This window comes from Solanum tuberosum, unplaced genomic scaffold, assembly GCF_000226075.1.
Source record: "Solanum tuberosum cultivar DM 1-3 516 R44 unplaced genomic scaffold, SolTub_3.0 scf00213, whole genome shotgun sequence".
Lineage (NCBI taxonomy): Eukaryota > Viridiplantae > Streptophyta > Magnoliopsida > Solanales > Solanaceae > Solanum > Solanum tuberosum.
In genome coordinates this window covers 296,125-308,456 of record NW_006239141.1, presented here as the reverse complement: position 1 = coordinate 308,456, position 12,332 = coordinate 296,125, and the positions used below count along the sequence as shown (strand labels likewise).

General features: G+C 36.9%; 1 pseudogene; it reads right to left on the bottom strand.

Moving 5' to 3' along the window:
* Nucleotides 1–8,555: 8,555 nt before the first annotated feature.
* On the bottom strand, nt 8,556–11,709 carry LOC102584310 (filament-like plant protein 4; annotated as a pseudogene).
* Nucleotides 11,710–12,332: the final 623 nt, after the last annotated feature.

The window sequence follows — 12,332 nt, the reverse complement described above, 5'->3', positions numbered from 1 at the left end:
AGGGAATTTGAGCGATTGTTAAAAAAAAGGCCTTTATATATTGAAATGAACGTTAATAAAATGGTATGTGTATATGTAAAGGTTCCCTATTCATTATGGAGGTTCTTATAAAGTTTTTTGAGAAAAATATTTAAGGTGCTCCAAGCGCCAGATCCATAGGCTAATACACACGAAAAATTAGAGAATTTGGGCGATTGTTAAAAAATGGATTGTAAATGAAAAAATGGGAGTTAAAAAAATGGTGTGAGTATACGCAAAGGTTACCCAACTGATTACGGAGTTCCTCATAAAGTTTTTTGAGATAAAAAAATTTGGTGCTCCGGACGCCAGATCCATGGGTTAATTACACACGAAAAATTAGGGAATTTGGGCGATTGTTAAAAAAGGATTGTAAATGTGGAAATAGGGGTTAATAAAATAGTGTGAGTATACGTGAAGCTTCCCAATTCATTACAGAGGTCCTCATAAAGTTTTTTCTGAAAAAAATTTGGGGTGTTCCGGGCGCCAAATCCATGGGCTAATATACATGAAAAATGGGAGAATTTAGGCGATTGTTAAAAAGAGCCTCTAAATGCGGATATGGACGTTAAAAATGGTGTGAGTATACGTGAAGGTTCCCAAACTCATTACGGAGGTCCTCATAAAGTTTTTTGAAGAAAAAAAATTTGGGTGCTCCGAGCGCCAAATTCATGGGCAAATATATACGAAAAATAGGGAAATTTGGGCAATTGTTAAAAAAAGGCTTGTAAATGTAGAAATGGTCGTTAAAAATGGTGTGATTATATATGAAGGTTCCCAACTCATTACATAGATCTTCATACAGATTTTTGAGGAAACTTATTTGGGTGTTTTGGGGCGCCTCATCCATGGGCTAATACACAGGAAAAATCGAGGAATTTGGGTAAATCCTAAAATAAGTTCTGTAAATGCGAAACGGGCGTTAAAAAATGGTGCGACTATACGTGGCGGTTCCCTAACGTATTACGAAAGTCCTCATAAAATTTTTTGAGAAAAACTTTTGGGTATTCCAGGGCGCCTGATCAATGGGATAATACACATGAAAAATCAATGAATTTGGGTTATTCCTAAAAAAGGGTCTGTAAATGCGGAAACGAGCATTAAAATATGGTGTGAGTATACGTGGCGGTTCGACAACTCAATTTTTTTTTAAAAAAATATTGGCTGCTCCGAGGCGCCAGAATCATTGACTAATATATACGAAAAATTGAGAAATTTGGGTAATTCCTAAAATATGGTTTGTAAATGAGGAAACAGGCGTTAAATTTTTTTTGTCAATTTTTATAAAAAAAAAATTGGGTGCTTCGAGGAGCCTGATCCATTGGCTAATACATACGACAAATTGAGGAATTTGGGTAATTCCTAAAAAAGGGTTTGTAAATGCAAAAACGGGAGTTAAAAAAACTGTGTGAGTATACATGGCAATTCCCCAACTCATGACTAAGGTCCTCATAAAGTTTTTGGACAAAAAATTTTTGGTGCTCCGGGGCGCTATATCCATGAGCTAATATATACGAAAAATCGAGAAATTTGGATAATTCCTAAAAAATGTTCTGTAAATGCGAAAACGGACGTCAAACAAATGGTGTGAGGATATGTGACGGTTCCCCAACTCGTTACGGAGGTCCTCATAAAGTGTTTTGAGAATGTAATTTTTGGTGCTTAGGGCACCAAATCCATGGGTTTATACACACGACAAATCGAGGAATTTGGATAATTCCTAGAAAGGGTTTGTAAATGCGAAAAAGGGCATTAAAAAATGGTGTGAGCATACGTGACGTTTCCTCAACTCATTATGAATGTCCTCATAATTTTTTTGAGAAAAAGAATTTGGGTGATCAGGGGCGCCAGATCAATATGTTAATACACACGTAAAATCAAGAAATTTGGGTAATTTCTAAAAAAAGGGTCTGTAAATATGGAAACAGACGTTAAAAAAATGGTGTGAGAATACGTGGCGGTTCCCCAACTCATTACGAAGGACCTCATAAATTCATTTAAGAAAAAAATTTGAGTGCTCCGAGGCGCCAAATACACACGAAAAATTGAGGAATTTGGATAATTTCAAAAAAGGAGTATGTAAATTTGGAAACGGGTGTTAAAAAATGGTGTGAGTATATGTGGTGGTTCCCCAACTCATTACAGAGGTCCTCATGAATATTTTGAGAAATTTTTTTTGGGTGCTCCGGGATGCTAGATCCATGATCTAATACACACGAAAAATTGAGAAATTTGAGATATTCCTAGAAAAAAGCTCTGTAAATGCGTAACGGGAGTTGAAAAAATGGTGTGAGTATACGTGACGATTCCATAACTCATTACGGAGACCATCATAAAGTTTTTTGAGAAAAAAATTGGGTGCTCCGGAGAGCCAGATCGATGGGTAATACACACAAAAAATCGAGGAATTAGAATAGTTCCTAAAAAAGTGTTTGTAATGTGGAAATGGGCCTTCAAAATGGTGTAAGTATACGTGGCGCTTCCCAACTCATTACGGAGGTCCTCATAATTTTTTTTGAGTGTTATGCGGCGCCAGATCAAAAGGCTAATACAAACAAAAAATCGGCGCCAAATCATAATTTTTTTTGTGAAATTTTGTTTGCTGCTCTGGGGCGCCAATCCATGTGCTAATACAAACGAGAAATCGATAAATTTGGCTAATTCCTAAAAAATGGTTTGTAAAAGCTGAAACTGGCGTTAAAAAAATGGTATGAAAATACGTGGCGGTTTCCAACTCATTACGGAGGTCCTCAAAATGTCTTTTTGAGAAAAAAAATTGGTGCTCCGAGGTGCTAGATCTAGGGTTAATACAAATAAAAAAATGAGAAATTTAGGTAATTCCTAAAAATGGGTTTGTAAATGTTGAAGTAGGCGCTAAAAATGGTGCGAATATACGTGGCGGTTCCCCAACTCATTACGGAAGTCCTCATAAACTTTCTTGAGAAAAAACTTTTGGGTGCTCTGGGGCGCCAGAAATATGGGATAATACATATGAAAAATCATGGAATTTGAGTAGATCCTAAAAAAAGCTCTAGAAATGCGGAAATGAGCATTAAAATAATGGTATGAATATATGTGGCGGTTCCCCAAATCATTACGGAGGTCCTCATAAATATTTTTGAGAAAAAAATTTCGGGTACTCCGGGGAGCCAGATCCATGGGCTAATACACACGAGAAATCGAGTAATTTGATTAATTCCTAAAAAAGGGTCTGAAAATGTGGAAACAAGTGTTAAAAATGGTTTGAGTATACGTAGCGGTTCCCCAACTCATTGAGGAAGTCCTCATAAACTTTTTTGAAAAAATAATTTTGTGTGGTCGGGGCGTCAGATCCATGCGGATTATACACACGAAAAATTGAGAAATTTGGGCAATTCCTAAAAAAGGTCTGAAAATGTGGAAACGGGCGTTATAAAAATGGAGTGAGTATACGTGGCGGATCCCCAACTCATTACGGAGGTCAACAAAAAGTCTTTTAAGATTATTTTTTTTGGGTACTCCGGGGCGCCAGATCCATAGGCTAATACACACGAAAAATCGAGAAATTTGGGTAATTCCTAAAATGGGGTCTGTAAATGCAGGAACAAGCATTAAAAATGGTGTGAGTATACGTGGAGGTTCCCAACTCATTACGGAGGTCCTCATAAATTATTTTGAGAAAAAAAAATTTAGGTGCTCTGGGACGCCAGAACCAAAAGCTATACACACGAAAGATTGAGGAATTTGGGTAATTTCTAAAATAGGGTATGTAAATGTGGAAACCGACATTAAAAAAATAGTGTGAGTATACGTGGCGGTTCCCTAACTCATTATTATGGTCCTTATGAAATTTTTTGAGAAAAAAGTTTTAGGTGCTCCGGGGCCCAGACACACGAAAAATTGACAAATTTGGATCATTTCTAGAAAGGGGTCTATAAATGCTGAAACGGACGTTAAAAAAATGGTGTAAGTATACGTGGTGGTTCCCTAACTCATTACGGAGGACCTCGTAATTTTTTTTGAGAAAAATATGTGGTTGCTCCGGAGCGCCAGAACCATGGGCGAATACACACGAAAAATCAAGAAATTTGGATAATTCCTAAAAAAGAGTCTGTAAATACAGAAACATGTATTAAAAAATGGTGTGGGTATGTGCGGCGGTTCCCCAATTCATTACGGAGGTCCTCATAAATTTTTTTGAGAAATTTTTTTGGGTACTAATACACATGAAAAATCGAGTAATTTGGGTAATTCCTAAAAACGGTCTGTAAATGCAAAAGCGGGGGTTAAAAAATGGTGTGAATATATGTAGCGGTTCCCCAACTCATTACGGATGTTCTTATAAAAAGTTTTGAGAAAAAAAAATTGGGAGCTCCCGAGCACTATATCTGTGGGCTAACACACGAAAACTGAGAAATTTGAATTATTCCTAAAAAGAGGTATGTTATTACGGAAAAGGGCGTTAAAAAATGGTGTGGGTATACGTGGTGGTTCCCCAACTAATAACTGAGGTCCTCATAAAGTTTTTTGAGAGAAAAAATTAGGTGCTCCGGGGTGCTAGATCTATGGGTTAATATACCCGAAAAATTGAGAAATTTGGATAATTCCTAAAAGGGGGTCTGTATATGCAGAAACGGGCGTTAAAAAATGGTGTGAGTAAACGTGGAGTTTCCCCAACTCAATACGAATGTCTTCATAACTTTTTTTGAGAAAAAAAATTTGGGTGCTCCGGGGCACCAAATCCATGGCTAATACACAAGAAAAATCAAGAAATTTGGATAATTCCTAAAAAGGGGTATGCAAATGCGGAAACAAGAGTTAAAGGCATACTTTCGCATTTACAAGCCAACTCGTAGAAATTATGTGACTTTCTTAGTTTTTCATGTGAATTAGCCCATGGATTTGTCATGTTGGTGTACCCAAAACTTTATGAGGACCTTCGTAATGAGTTGGGGAAACATTACCAATAGTCCCACCACTTTTAAGGCGTATTATTGCAGATATGATCAAACTTTTAATAATTACATATCTTTCTTGATTTTTTGTGTGTATTAGTCCATGGATCTGGCGCCTTGGATCACCCAAAAAATATTCTGAAAAAAAATTATGAGGACCTCAGTAATGAGTTGTGGAAACATTACCTATAGTCCCACTATTTTAACGCATATTTTCGCATTCACGAGTCAACTTTTAGAAATTACGCGATTTTTTATATATTTCGTGTGTATTTTCCCATATATATAATGTCGTGGATCATCCAAAAAGTTTTAGGTAAAAATAATGTTGGCATGCATTTGTTCGGAGGGGCAAACATCCGCATTTAAAGTTAAATGGGGTCCAGAATGGGAAATACCAAATTTTCCATTTTACGTGTGCTATAGTCCATAGATTTTGGGTGATATGTGATCCCGATGGATTTTGGCCGAAATTTTTCAAGTATTATTTTCCGGATTCAAACCTCCATTTTGGAATTGGGTTTTGAGTTGATTGGCCCATTTCTCTATATAATTGATGTGGGAATTGTTGTTTCCGATGAATGATTCTGAATACTTGATTATTATAGATTGTGTGGCTTTGAAAGTGATTTGGAAATGGAAGACTCAACTCTTGGAGTGATTGTTAATTGATTTAAGGCAAGTGATTTCCAAAACCTTGTATTCTAGTTGTGTACTTCCTTCATTGCTTGTGTGTTGGGAGTAATGAGGATGAAGTGAAGGATTTAATTGTCCACTTGATACATCTAAATGAATAAAAAAGGGTTGAACTGAAAAGGTCTATATGATGAACATGATGATGTGAATTGCGTTTTTGTGGCCCCTAGTTGATTGCTTGATGATATGCTTGAAAGCATGAATGTGGACTAGAATTGTTATCTCTTTCTTGTGTTGTGATATTGCTTGTGTGCATTGATTGTGAACACCGTGATGAAACATGTGATGATTTATTTTATCGAGGTCTTTGCCGGCAAGTGTTATGATGTTGAGGTAATTTCTAGCAAATGTTTATAAAGTCGACGGGAATTGGTTCCGGCTAGTGATTTGTTATAAATCCGATCGGAAATGATTTCATTTAGTAATTTGATAAAAAGCCGATGGGAAATGGTTCCCACTAGTTATTTAATATAAAGCCGATGGAAAATGGTTTTGGCTGGAGATTTGATATAAAGCCAATTATAAATAGTTTCGTCTAGTGATATTATGTCGATGAGAGATGGTTCCGACAAAAGATTGATTATTGTGACTCGATGCATTTGATGCTTATGCGTGACTTGCTTGTTAAATGAGATTGATGTACTTTTTGCGTGTGAGTGAACTACTTGAGATTGATATACTTGATTTGTTTGATTATTGATTGTGACTATTGAACTGTAGATATTGGGCCTTGTGAGCGTGTATGTAGAATTACTAGGTTGGGCCAAATTTGTGCAGGTTGTAGTTTGAGGAGGTCCGGTTGCAGTGTGACGGGTATTCATTTTCTAGCTAGTTGCTTTTTTTAGTAGGTTTCTTGTTGGGTACTATGCCATTAGTACTCACCCCCTGTTTCTACATTTATGTAGGTTCTGAGCCCAGACCCATGTGATATTCTTCTTTTTCTCCTGACATTCGAGGCTCATTGAAGGACTTGAGAGGTAGTTGTTTGTCATTCTGGCGGTCCCTCTTTTCCTTTTATTTAAGTTTTGTTCTACTTGAGAAACAAAGACTGAGACTTGTGTTTCGCTTTCGAATTCTACATTTTCATTAGTGGCTTATACACATGACAACCAGATTTTGAGGGTTTTAATAGAATGAATAAGTTTTCCGCCTTTGTCTTGTTCTTGCATTATATTTCCATATTTTTTTCATTTTCGTTGGATTGAGGCTGACTTGTCTTGGTGTAATGACAAGTGTCATCACGTTCATTTTTGGGGTGACAAAAACTCTCCTAATGAAACACCATATTTTTTTCTCACTTCGATAAATCAATCAGTAATGAAGAACTCATATAGAATCCCAGGCATAAAAAACTTACCTGCAATCGTAAGAACTCTTACCGATGTACTTGACAACAACTTAGAGAGTACAAACTAGAAACTTAAAAGACAACTTTGTAAAATGAGGTTTGAAGAGATGGTTTCGATATAATGGGTAAATGGTCATCGTCATTTGAAAAGATAGACGATTGAACAACCTTTTCTTAGAAGAAGCTATAAATGGTTTCATTTGCCTTACATTTTGAAACAGCAAAAAGGAGTGGATGAATAAAGAGAAACAAAGAAAAAAAAAGTACACAAGGAATGCGAAAGAAAAAGTTGATTACAAAAATCGAAGGTTAAGCGGATCACTTTATTTCTATCTCATACCCTTTTATTATATATTGCCAATGGTCAAAATACTAATGTACCCTTGTGTACTGTACCATAAGCTAATTTAGGGTAAAGAATCCTACTGTAGGGCAAAGACCCACTAGAAAGAACCTAAAGAAGTACACTAACAAGCATCTCAACCTTAATTGATCACTCTAATTTTCCCATTTCATTCATTGTCATTTGCTGCCAATAAGTTTCACTCTTAAGAGAATCATCAAACCTTGGCTGCATGAATAGAGTAACACCAAACGCTTGAAATTAAGTGATTGTATCCCCTAATCACCCATGCCACCTGCAGCAATGGAAGTTGAGAATTAATAGTCATATCACCATTTGATAGACCTGAATGGATGAGCAGATAGTGAACAGTTAAAATTAGAACTGAATCATATTGGTGAATACGGATATCCCCCGATAACAACAACAAAAATATATCTGACCAAGATAGTTGAATCATAAACAACTCTAATTTTTTCCTTTTTTGATAAAGAACATAAACAACTCCAAAATTCGTATCGTCCTAACTTTGAACTTATTTAACAATAAGGATTTCCATTTCTTTCAAACAAGATAAGTTCCCCTCAGTTTTTTGGGAGGAGAAGTTTAGGCTGCAGCTCCATCCAAAATTATGATCTCCTAATGTTTCCCTTATTTTTAACAAGAACATTTTTAGACCAAGTCGGCTATAAATTTCAAAGATACCTGGAAATACTTTCACACCAAACTCAATGAGAAATTGGTACTAGCCCCTGACCCACCCCCTCCCATTTCAATATAATGTCCCTCTTATCAATAAAAGATTTGGTTCTCCAACTAATCTTGTAATTCAGAATGCTTGCAAAAATTTCTAGAAGATTATAACTACCTAAGGAATCCTTGTTTGTGGATACAACAACCTGTACAAGAAATCTTTCCATACGGTCTTTATCACGCCATTTCTCCCTCTCCTTCTCCCTACTTCTTGATGAGCCCCTTTCTTTCTCAAGATCACAAGAATAATGCTCGGGTAGGCGGAATGGTAATAAAAATGTTAGTCCATGAAGATACAAAACTAAAATATATATAAATATTTAATTTGCAAATCTTTTCATATGCATTGGAACTTCTATCACTGAAACAAACATAGAGAGATGGAGCAAAACAAAAACAAAAAAATCTATTTGCTAGCAACAATAAAACACCAATATAATACAGGCAAATTTTATTTCAAAATTCAGTTGCATAGCATCACTATCACTATCTTGGCCTGAAGACGGTTGACTTAAGTTTGCAACTCCTCAGTCCGAGTTTCAAGTGAGTTGTATGACTCTGCCATGCATTTGAGCTGAATTTCAGACAAACTGTTTGCCTTTAGAGCAAATACCAATTGTGACTTAACCTCTGCTAGGAGTTGCTCGGTTTCAGCCAACAGGGATTTAGTGCCCTCTAGGTTCTCAGAGTATCGCCATATTTTCTCTCTCTAATTTCAATTGTTCAACCTCCTCCAACGAGCACTTCAAAGAGGTTGATGTTTACTCTGAAGTAGGAATAAGACTTTCTTCATGAGGAATGTATGGATCAGAAGTCGAATCAGAAAAATGAGCACAACCATTTGCATAAACCTCTCCTGAGTGCTGAAGACCTTTATTTTCTTTTAAAGCAACCTTGTTTATGCAATCAGAAGTACTTATTTCTGTTTCAGAATTCTAGCAACCAAGTATATTGAAGTGTAGTTGGCTCGCATTACTCAGTAGATGAGATAGATCAAGGAGAAAATTCACCATACTCAACCTGTTGCTTATACCTCAACATAAGTGGCCGAAAAATCATCTAAGTTTTCATTGATTCCACTTCCATCAGGAGTTGTTCCCTGGAGAGCCTTTGCTTCTTTGCCCAGAAAGAGTACAAAGTCATGAATTTGAGACATAGCATCTGCTAATTCTTTGCTAATACCATGATAGACTCATTGCAGGACTTAATATCTTCTGAGACAGGAATTTCCTTGTCTAAGTTTGCCTCGCCATCATCAAGAGAGGACTGAGATTCAGTAGCAGTCTTCGAGGAAAGAGTTATCTCAACAATGCTCTTAGTTGATTGCAGTATGACGGCATTGCGCATTTCCTGCACAATCTCTCTGAGATCTTCTTGAATTCTTTGAATGTCAGCTTCCTTTGACAAAGACTCCAAAACAGTTGAAATTCTTGATTGGGGCTTCATGGATATGGATTTATCTGCAAGAGGTTGATGACTTTGTGATGATACTTCCTTTGACAAAGACTCCAAAACAGTTGAAATTCTTGATTGGAGCTTCATGGATATGGATTTATCTGAAAGAGGTTGATGACTTTGTGATTATACTTCCTTTGACAAAGACTCCAAAACAGTTGAAATTCTTGATTGGAGCTTCATGGATATGGATTTATCTGAAAGAGGTTGATGACTTTGTGATTATACTTCCTTTGACAAAGACTCCAAAACAGTTGAAATTCTTGATTGGAGCTTCATGGATATGGATTTATCTGAAAGAGGTTGATGACTTTGTGATTATACTTCCTTTGACAAAGACTCCAAAACAGTTGAAATTCTTGATTGGAGCTTCATGGATATGGATTTATCTGAAAGAGGTTGATGACTTTGTGATTATACTTCCTTTGACAAAGACTCCAAAACAGTTGAAATTCTTGATTGGAGCTTCATGGATATGGATGTATCTGAAAGAGGTTGATGATGTGTGATGATACTTCCTCATTGCGAGATGCTTGATCTCCTGATACACTTGTCTCATTATGTTCTTTCAGCTGAGAATCTGGGCTTGTGGTGACATGCATGGAGGTGTCAACTTTTGTAGTTTCGGGTCTTGCATTATTTGGAATATCTGGACTTGAAACTGCTCCATTTGTGTCACTGGACTGATAAGCTAATTTCTCCATCTCCAAAAAGTCATCCATGAGATCCAGGTGACTTGCACTCTCAGATTTATGTGGACTGTCAGAGTTCTTTTCCTTCTTGATATGGGAGAGATCAGACCTTAATGCTGTCGTCCAAGAGCTAGCACAACTAACATTATCGTCATTTCCATCTTCAGACATGGAAGCCAATCTTGGAAGATGATTTGCTTCATGGCTAAAGGAACCCTTAAAAGGCTGTCGTGGAATGGTAGACTTTTGTGGGCTTTTCTGTTCAAAATTTGCTTGCAGCTGTGCTTCCAAGCTCTAAAGCTTGCTGGATGTCTTTGCACAAATACTCCTGGATGCTTATAATTCACTGTTCCGGTGTGCCAAAACTTCTTTCAACATCTTTGTTTCCTCTTCCATTGCCAAAAGGCGTTCCGTTAATTGCTCGTTCTCTTTATGGAACTTCTGCACACTATCAAATGAAAAATCTGGCAAACTGGAAAACTGTGGACTATAGAAGGCCTTCCTTGGTATTTCTTTACACGGTTGTCCCCGTAATCTCTACCCAAACTCTCAACCTCAAGCTTCATTTGGGCCAAGGCTGCAGGCCCAGGATACTTCTTCCGGACAAGACCACGTAATCTCTGACACTCTGCTTCCAATTTTGCAATTTTCTTCACTCCCTCCAAGTGTTGTTTATTTGCAACTTCGGCAAACCGTACACTCACATTTTTCTCCTCATTACGAATTTCTAGTTCCTTTGAGTTAATATGGAGTTCATATTTCAGAGAATTTATTTCCCTTTCACATGACTCAATATTGCTCTTCAACATCTCTATTTCTGCTTCAGCTTGGGATTATTTTTCACTGACTTGTATCACCATGCTAGAACGCTCCCGCAAAGAGCTTGAGAGTGCAGAATTTTCTGCTGCAGACCTGAGTAACTGTTGGTCCAAGTTAGCTATCTTTGCTTCAAACTCATGCTTCATTTTGTCAAACTGTGTGGAATTATTCTGAATCGCATCATGTAGCTTTTGTTCATGCTCTTCTTTCAAATTACGTATCTGCAGCATGCACTCATTCAGTGCACCATCCTAATGTGATACCTTGTCTTCAGCAGTAAGCTTCAAAAGAGTGATGGATTCCAGGTGATTTTTCAGTATTGCGGCTTCTGACTCAGCCTTTTCCCAACCTGTCCAGAGAGATGTCAATAAAATAACTCAATACTAAGTACAGAACACTTGGTGCAAGAAAAACATAAGTCAATAAGGAACATCACCTGAGACAGCTTAAACTTTAGCGTGCTGTTTCACCAGGTTCTCCTTATTAGTCATTTCTAACTGCGCAGCAGAGAACTTTTCATTCAAATCCCTTAACTTCATCCTCTAAGCCATTCACTTGTTCCTCAAGAGACTTAACTTGATCCTCCAGTCCAATCAAATGTGGAATAGATTCAACAGAAAATGCACATACTTCGGTTTCTTGATTAGTTGTTTACTCTGAAATACAACGGAAACCAAAACATAAATCACCAAGACTACAAATTGAATGCAGATTTCTCACACTGTATAATAGTCAAAACAATTCGAGATTCATTTACCAAACTGAAAACTACGTCTTCTTCTTTCTAGCACCAATAAGATTGTAATGTAGAGACTAGAGAAGCAAACAAAATTTCAGAACTAAACTAGAAATTATAATTTGTCAGGTTAATTTTAAGACCAGCATTCATCAAATCTCAACCTAAAGCTATAAGCCTCAAAAATTTAGATAAAATGTAGTAGTTCTTTGCTAGCATTGACCAAACTAAGCAGCAATTTTTTTAGACAAATCCTTGCAGATTAGGTCAACATGGAAGCCTTGTTGTAGATGCAAAACGTATTGACAGATTGTCTGAAGGAAAAGGTATGAAGAATTACGGGTAGATAATCTAATAGGTTTGGTGGCCACAAAGAATGACAAGAAAACACAAATCCTAGGTCAAAGAGCAAGCAGATGATAAAAAAAAGAAATTAACTTGTACATAACATAATCCTTTCCAATTATATATATATCAAATAGTACACAACACGAAGCCACACCCACCCCTGGCCTCGAGGCCCCCTGCCCAAGGGTCA